Here is an 8,867-nt window from a genome sequence, read left to right as displayed (position 1 = left end):
TTTGCATTAGTCTGCCTACTTCACTCTTTGGGATTGTTGCAATGTTAATTAGATTCATTCAAATAGGACTCGGCAGTTTGTTTAGTGTAACATCACTTAACTGCCAACATTAGTAATGTTTTTATAACTGTACCATAATAGCTATGCACAGAAACAGGGCTGTAAATAGCTAAATTTAAATTTTAATTTGCCACATCTGTATTACTTAAGGACATCTGGTTAGACGGTAGTAGCTTTAGATTTTATTGGCAGCACAAAGGATTGTTGACACAAAGCCGTGTTGGTGAAAGATGGCAGTAATGGATGAAAGAAGTGGGGCTTATTAAAACAGTAAGTGTTCTGTGCACAAGCTAAACTACCAGCATCATAAACCCAATGTTAAACCTCAAAGTTTAACATAATGTTATTTAAGATTAGTAAAGGCTTGGTTTATTGTCGAGATCCTTCAGCCTTTTTAGAAAGCCCAGGAGACAGATCATTTTAAGAGGAAACAACAGTCAGATTCCCCTGACATCCTCAAATTGTCTCATTTACGCTCATTTAAGTTTATTATTTGACCAACTCAATCTCCTTGTGCCAAAAAAATGATAATTAAGGGAAATATTGTTACAGGCGGTAATTGTGTTACAAATGAGGCGAAGTGAGTGGACTATAATTAGGATGATTGTAGTCCTCCTGATTTCACACACTACCAGTAGTCTCAGCTATTGACCTCATGCCCTCCGCCTATAGGGCAAAACAACTGCCATCCAGCTCTCACAGGGCCAAGGCAGGGGTAGATTAAAAGCTTTCTGAGACTCATATGCTACCCTGCCATGCTCCACTGCGGTGGATTTTTTCCTAAGGAGCCTCATTTTTCCTTTTTAAAAGTACAAGCTTAACTACCCATGACTCTGTTGCCCTTTACAGGAATAAAGTAAGAAGAAACACTCTGTAATAGGATATATCAGACTAAAACATAAACATACAGAACTAATAAACATGATGAAAGAAAATTTAATAAATACATTTTGTATTTTGATTGACTCATTTTACGAATGCAAACGCAGTGCCTTGGCTCGATGAGAACCCTGACTTCTTTAAACGTTTGAGTATAGTAGAGCTGAAAAAGAACATACTATACTGCAACTTTTTGTCGAGTCTTTCAACTCTATACATGACATTTTGACTTACTATGAGAACTTTTTATTCACTCGATATGCTACGACTTTTTTTTAAATGATATACTATGACTTTTCAGGTACTATACTATGACTTTTTTGACATATACTCAGCAATAAAAGAACATAAATATTTGCATGAACAATAAAAGATTTAACAACTAAAACATGAATTGAATAATTTTCACAGACGTGACGCAATGGAATAACGTGTCCCTACACAAGGTGGGGGTCATAATCAAACGTAGCTGACTCTAGCATCACCAACGTTTTAAACACAGATATGGTGATAATAACGGTCCAAAAAATTGAAAAAAGAAAAAAGAATGACTTAGGCCTTTTTTGTTCAGTGTTACACTACAGACAGAACATCAATAAGTGTGTTGTAAAATATTTGAGAATTATGGTTTTATACTCAGAAAACACAAATACACAGTAACAAATATATTTTATTTGTCCCACAAAAACAATGTACACAGTGTACACCCCATTCCCAACCAACACAAAGTTGCACATACACTACATACAAAACATCAGAACAATTTACTGTACACAGTTACAGTAAAAAAACAAAAAAAAAATACTATGCTGCATCCTGTCTTCTGATGCGGTCTGGCCACAGCACCTCATCCACATCACAAGCAATGTGTTCCCGGGCCAAGCAGCGGGGGAAATATCGCCAGGCGATTCCAGCCATGAAGAGCATCACCTGCTATATGTCCACATGCGTCCTCTATACATGCGTCCTCTATAGCTCGGAGAAGAGGTTTACGCATTTGTGGATTTCGGTCAAACACTTTCTATCTCCAGGCAGAAAAAAATCCTCAATAGGGTTGAGGAATGGAGAATATGGAGGGAGATAAACAACTAAAAGCCTGGGGGGGGGGGGGGGGGAAACGGAAACTTCCGTTGTCCCAAATATAATTTGTTTCTTAGTAATATTGCAATTCTTTGACTCTTTCTGAATTGCGTTCAAATGGCACCCTGTAGACCTGCTTCATCCTGAGATGATTTCTGCACAAGACACGGTCCAGTGTTGATGAGCTTACCCTGTCAATATTTTGAACTACGTTGTTGTTTTTCTTTGTATTTACCATAGTTTTATGTATGGCATTATTTTCTAGGACGATATTCATGAGTTCAGTTTCCTGTCAAAGAAGACGTTCTCGACCACCTTGTGTTGTTCTGCCAAACAAATAGTAAAATACTGTAAATACTGTAAAGGAATACAAAGTAGGACTACTGTGAGGTACTGCAATATTCTAGTGAGAGTAGATTTCTTACCTATTCTCATTTCGGAAATTCGGGATGAGGGATGTTACAGTGTACCTGCTCATATTTTGTCTGTACTCTATTCCTCTTCCTCTTCCTCGTCCACCTCCTCCTACTACTCTCACTCCTCTGGCTCTGACTCTGTTTCCAATGTCGGCATCCATTCCTCCAAAACAGAAGAGCTCACCTTTTGCCATTTTCTGCTAAAGCTCTGATTGCTAACTGTAAATCTGTGTGACAGGTGTTTGCCCTTGTGATGAGTCAGTGTGCATATTTGAATGGCAGTGTGTTCCTGGTGAAGAAATGAAAATTGTGCCAAAGGCAGAGAATTGTGTGTAGTGTTTTGAAAAAAAGTGTGTTTTAGAAATGCAGTGTGGGTGTAGATCAGGAATTGTGCTTGTAGTTTGGCAGAATTGGTTCAGGGGGTTGGTGACTGAGTTACATGTTGTGGTCATTGTGTCTCAAGTACCAATATTTGTGTCTAAACAATTGAGAAAAACTGTAATGAAAGCATATCGACCAATACCTTGCCTTGGAGTCTGACTGGTTCGATTACTTTAATCCCTAAACCACGCAAGGATTTACTTTGTATTGATAACCAGCGTCCAATTTGTCTTTTAAATAATGATTATATAATATTGGCCATGATCTTTGCAAAAAGAATAAAAAAAGTTTTAAACTCTATAATTGATGAAACACAATCAGGTTTTATGCCCAACGGTCAAATCTCCAACAACATTAGACTAGTCTTAGATCTAGTTGACTATTCATATTTAATTTCAGAAGACAGCTTTGTTCTTTTCTTAGATTTTTTCAAGGCTTTTGATACAGTTGAGCATCATTTTCTCTATCATTCTCTGAGGAAGTTTGGCTTTGGAGATTTCTTCTGTAATGCAATCAAAACTCTCTACAATAATTAAAAATTGTTCCATTAAGCTTAAAAACGGGTCCACGCCCAGATTTGAAATTAAGCGTGGAATTAGGCGGGGATGCCCTATATCACCCTACCTTTTCTTGCTTACAGCCCAACTGTTATGTGAACACATCAAATGTTGTCCATTGCAGGGCATTTCCATCGCCAATAGGACAATTATTTTTAAGTCAACTGGCAGATGATACAACACTGTTTTTAAAAGACAGCTCCCAAGTTCCTCTAGCAATCACTATAATAGAAATCTTCAGCAGAGCTTCTGGTCACCGCCTAAATCTTAAAAAGTGTGAATTACTAGCACTTAAAAATTGTGTTGTTGACTTGGTCGCTAATATCCCTGTGAAAAACAGTATTAATTACTTAGGACTTGTTATTGATAAAAATGAACTCCAAAGTTGCAAGAATAATTTCACTCCAATTGTTGAAAAAAACAAAAAGAAATTCAATCTTTGGCTGTTCGATGACTTATCATTAAAAGGCAGGATTCTACTCTCGAAGGCTGAAGGTATATCAAGATTAACATACGCTGCACTATCTTCATATGTGGATCAACCAAAAAACGATGTAAAACGATAGACAAAGTCTTATATGATTTTGTGCGGAAAAACCACGCTCACTATCTGAGAAAGTCTGTTTTAATGAATGAGTACAGTAAAGGTGGCCTCAGTTTTCTAGATTTTACTACCTTGAATAACACCTTCAAAATTATTGGATTGGATATATATATATATATATATATATATATATATATATATATATATATATATATATATATATATATATATATATATATATATATATATATATATATATATATATATATATAATACATTACTTAAATTGTCCAACTTCCTTATGGTATTTATTCCCCATAATGTCTTCTCTTCAGTAGGCGGTCTCCAATTTTTGTTGGTATGCACCTATAATATTGACAGAATTCCTCTTAGACTTTCTTCTTTTCATAAACAAATGCTGCTGGACTGGTCTTTGATTTTCAAGCATAATTTCAGTCCCCACAGGTTTTATATTTGGAACAAAAGATATATTTTGTATAAAAACAACTCCATTTTCCTTCAACAGTGGGTTGACAACAACATATTGCTTGTAACTCAGTTACTCAACCAACGTGGTCAGCTTTTGAACGATGTTGAGTTTATTCATCACTACGGCATTCCTGTCTCTCCGAAGGACTTCTCCATGTTTTTGATGCAATACCTTCAGCTGTTATTGCACTCTTTAAAGGTTTTAATGGAGTCAATGTTAACCCTACAATGTTAAATGTGAAAGAAAACATTGTTGGAAAAATCTGTTTTTCATTACAGGCCAAAAGCAAGAATAAGGCAACTCGTCAACTCTTTCTACACGACGTTAGGAGTACACCTGCTGCTTTATCGTACTGGTCTTCATATGTTAAGGAGATTTGTTGGGAAATGGTTTGGCTAATGCCACACAAGTTTTTCTTAACCAACAAAGTTAAGGAGATATCCTTTAAAATGCTCCACAGATTCTACCCAACTAACCTTTATCTGCAGAAAATGAAAAAAGGCATCTACATCAGCTGTACTTTTTGTGGAGAGCTAAATGAAACACTGGTACATTTATTTGGGTCTTGCCACTACACCAAGAAACTATGGAGCAGATGATCACATTTTATTGCTGTTCATAATTACCCTCATTTTACATTACATTGGGAAAATGTATTGTTTGGATTCACTCAACATAATAGAAAGCTTTATTCTGAGTATTACACAATAAATCTAATTGTTATTTTAACCAAATTTTATTAACATAAATCGAAGGTTTTGAAAAAGAAGCCAAACTTTTATGAGCTGGCTGCTAATCTTAAACAATACATTGCTTCCATTTCTGCCTGTACAAACAAGAAAGATGTTACCTCATGTGACCTCTGTAAGCTTTACAAAATATTTGTATGAAGTGTTTTGCTTATTTATTTATTTTTTTCTTTAGTAACCCCTTGGCTCTCTTAGAACATAGACTTTTAAGATGTACAGAACATGTTCCTTTCTACTGTATGTCCATATTGTTCAATAAAATTTGAATTGAAAAAAACAAAAAAAAACAATGAAATGCTTTTTTTTTCTCGTGATGCCAAATTGTTCAATAAATACACAACATGTTTGACAATCAGATGCTTTCATTTCAGATTGTTTTAATACTTTTTCTGCTCAATCCAACTCTCAGATGTCCATGTGTCCTTAAACACACAAACAGTTTTATATCAGCTAATCAATGCTAACAATAAAGGGCTCTTACACCGTTTTTAACATTGTCTCCTCTAGACACTCAGAGTTAAGCTGTATTTGTTTATGATGAGAACATAGCAAAACTGTTTAAATTAGTTTTTAATTATGTTTAAGAGAGTTTGATTAAGTGTCTGAAATCTTCCTATTTGTAGATTTGTATGTATAAAAATATAAAAATTTAATATGATCACATTTTGAAGTAAAACATTTCTAAAAGGGCTGATGTGTAAAATGAAACGTTTGTTAATTTGTTCTGAAATCTTTGTTTTTATTTAATAAAGTATGTCGAAATACAGTCATGGTAAAGTATGTCAAAAAGATTGAAAAAAATCATAGTAAACCATATCAAAATAAATGAGTAAAAATCATAGTATTGTATGTAGAAAAAAAACATTTTTTTTGGTACACTATGTCGAAAAAGTGATGGTAAGTAAAAATAGTCATACAATCGTGTGACGAAAAAAGTCATAGTATAGTATGTTGAAGAATTTGAAAAAAAGTCATGGTATAGTATGTTGAAAAAAGTCATAGTATAGTATGTTGAAAAAACTCATAGTATAGCATTTTATTTGCAATAAAAAAATGTCAGTCCTCAATATAGTGTGTCAAAAAAAGTTACGGTATGGTAAAGAAAGGTTATAGTATAGTACAGCATGTCGGGAAAACCTCATAGTGCAGTATGTAAAAAAAAATCATAGTGTAGTATGTCAAAAAAGAGTCAAATAAAAGTCCTAGCATGGGATGTTCAAAAGTCAAAAAAAGTTACAGTATAGTATGTTGAAAAAAGTCATGACTTTTTTTGACATACTATACTATACCTTTTTTGACTTTTTCCAACATAATATACTATGACTTTTTTCAGTTTTTTAAAACATACTGTAAAATGACTGTATTTTGATATACTATACTGTGGCATTTTTTGACTTTTTTCAACATACTATACTATGACTTTTTTTTTACTTTATTTCAACATACTATACTATGTCAAAAAAGTAAAAAAAAGTCATAGTATAGTATGTCAGACAAAGGTCAAAAAAGTCATAGTACAGTGTGTCTAAAAAAGTCATAGTATAGTATGTTAAAAAAATTAAAAGGTCATAGTATACTATGTCGAAATAAAGTCATAGTATAGTATGTCAAAATAAAGTCCAAAAAAGTCATTGTAAAGTATGTTGAAAAAAGTCATAGTATAAATAAGGTAAAAAAAAGTCATAGTGCAGTATGTCAAAAACAGTATGTCGAAAAATAAATTGTATGTCATAGAAAGTCCTAAAAAAAGTCATAGTATAGTACGTCGAAAAAATGAAAAAAGTCATGGTATAGTATGTCAAAATAAATGATGAAAAATCATAGTATAGTATGTTGAAAAGTCATTGTATACTACAGTATGTTAATAAAGTGATAGGAAGTCAAAAAAATCATAAAATCGTATGACTACAAAAGTCACAGTATAGTATGTTGAGGAATTTGAAAAAAGTCATAGTATAGTATGTCAAAAAAGCAAAAAAAAAGTCATAGTCTAGTATGTCGAAATAAAGTCAAAAAGTCATAGTGTAGAATGTCAAAAAGAGTCATAGTATAGTATGTAAAAAAAAAGCCTTAGTATAGCATGTCAAAATAAATGATGAAAGATCATAGTATAGTATCTCGAAAAAAAGTAATTTTATAGTATGTTGAAATAAAGTCTAAAAAAAGTCAAAAAATGTCATAATATAGTATGTCAAAATAAAGTCATGGTATAGTATGTCTTTAAATTGAAAAAAGTCATGGTATAGTATGTCAAAAAAAGTCATAGTAAAGTATGTCAAAATAAACTCAAAAAAGTAATGGTACAGTATGTTGAAACAAGTCAAAAAGTCATAGTGTAGTATGTTGAAAAAAGTCAAAAAGTCATGGTATACTATGTCGAAATAAAGTCATAGTAGAGTATGTCAAAAAAATTAAAAAGGTCATGGTATAGTGTGTCAAAATAAAGTCAAAAAAGGTCATAGTGCAGTATGTTGAAAAAAAGTCAAAAAAGTCAGATTATAGTACGTCAAAAACATTGAAAAAGTCATAGTATAGCTTGTCAAAATAAATTATGAAAAATCATAGTATAGTATGTTGAAAAGTCATTGTATACTACAGTATGTTAATAAAGTGATAGGAAGTCAAAAAAATCATAATATCGTATGACCACAAAAGTCATAGTATAGTATGTTGAAGAATTTGAAAAAAGTCATAGTATAGTATGTCAAAAAAGCCGAAAAAAAAGTCTTAGTATAGTATGTTGAAAAAAGTCAAAAATTCATAATATAGTATGTCAAAAAAAGCCATAGTACAGTATTTCAAAAAAATTGAAAAAGTCATAGTATGGCGTATCAAAACAACTGATGAAAAATCATAGTACAGTGTGTCGAAAAAGTGATAGTAAGGGAAAAAACTCATACAATTGTATGACAAAAAAAGTCATAGTAACTATCAAAATAAATGATAGTTTGAGACAGTATGTTAATAAAGTGATAGGAAGTCACAAAAATCATAATATCGTATGACCACAAAAGTCATAGTATAGTATGTTGAAGAATTTGAAAAAAATCATACTATAGTATGTCAAAAAAGCCAAAAAAAAGTCATAGTATAGTATGTTGCAAAACGTCATAGTATAGTATGTCGAAATAAAGTCATGGTATAGTATGTCAATAAAAATTGAAAAAAGTCATAGTATAGTATGTCAAAATGAGTCATAGTATAATATGTCAAAAAAAAGCCTTAGTATAGCATATCAAAAAAACTATATGAAAAATCATAGTATAGTATGTCAAAAAAGTAATTGTATAGTATGTTGTTAAATTGAAAAAAGTCATAGTATAGTATGTTAAAAAAAGGCAAAAAAGGCATAGTATAGTATGTTGAAAAAAGTCACAGTACAGCATGTCAAAAACAGTAAAAAAAAGTCATAGCTTAGTAAGTTGAAATTAAGTCAGAGTATAAAATGTCAAAAAGAATTAAAAAAGTCATAGTATAGTATGTCAAAATAATTGATAGTAAGGGAAAAAACTCATACAATTGTATGACAAAAAAAGTCATAGTATAGTACATGTAAGAATTTGAAAAAAGGTCATAGTATAGTATGTCCAAAAACCTCAAAAAAGTCATAATATAGTATGTCAAAAAAAGTCAAAAAGTCATAGTATAGTATGTTGAAAAAAGTCATAGTATAGTAGGTTAAAAAAAGGCAAAAATAGGCATAGTATAGTA

Source organism: Etheostoma cragini, chromosome 20, assembly GCF_013103735.1.
Source record: "Etheostoma cragini isolate CJK2018 chromosome 20, CSU_Ecrag_1.0, whole genome shotgun sequence".
Lineage (NCBI taxonomy): Eukaryota > Metazoa > Chordata > Actinopteri > Perciformes > Percidae > Etheostoma > Etheostoma cragini.
The sequence above is the reverse complement of the archived record's forward strand: the minus strand, read 5'-3'. Positions refer to the sequence as shown.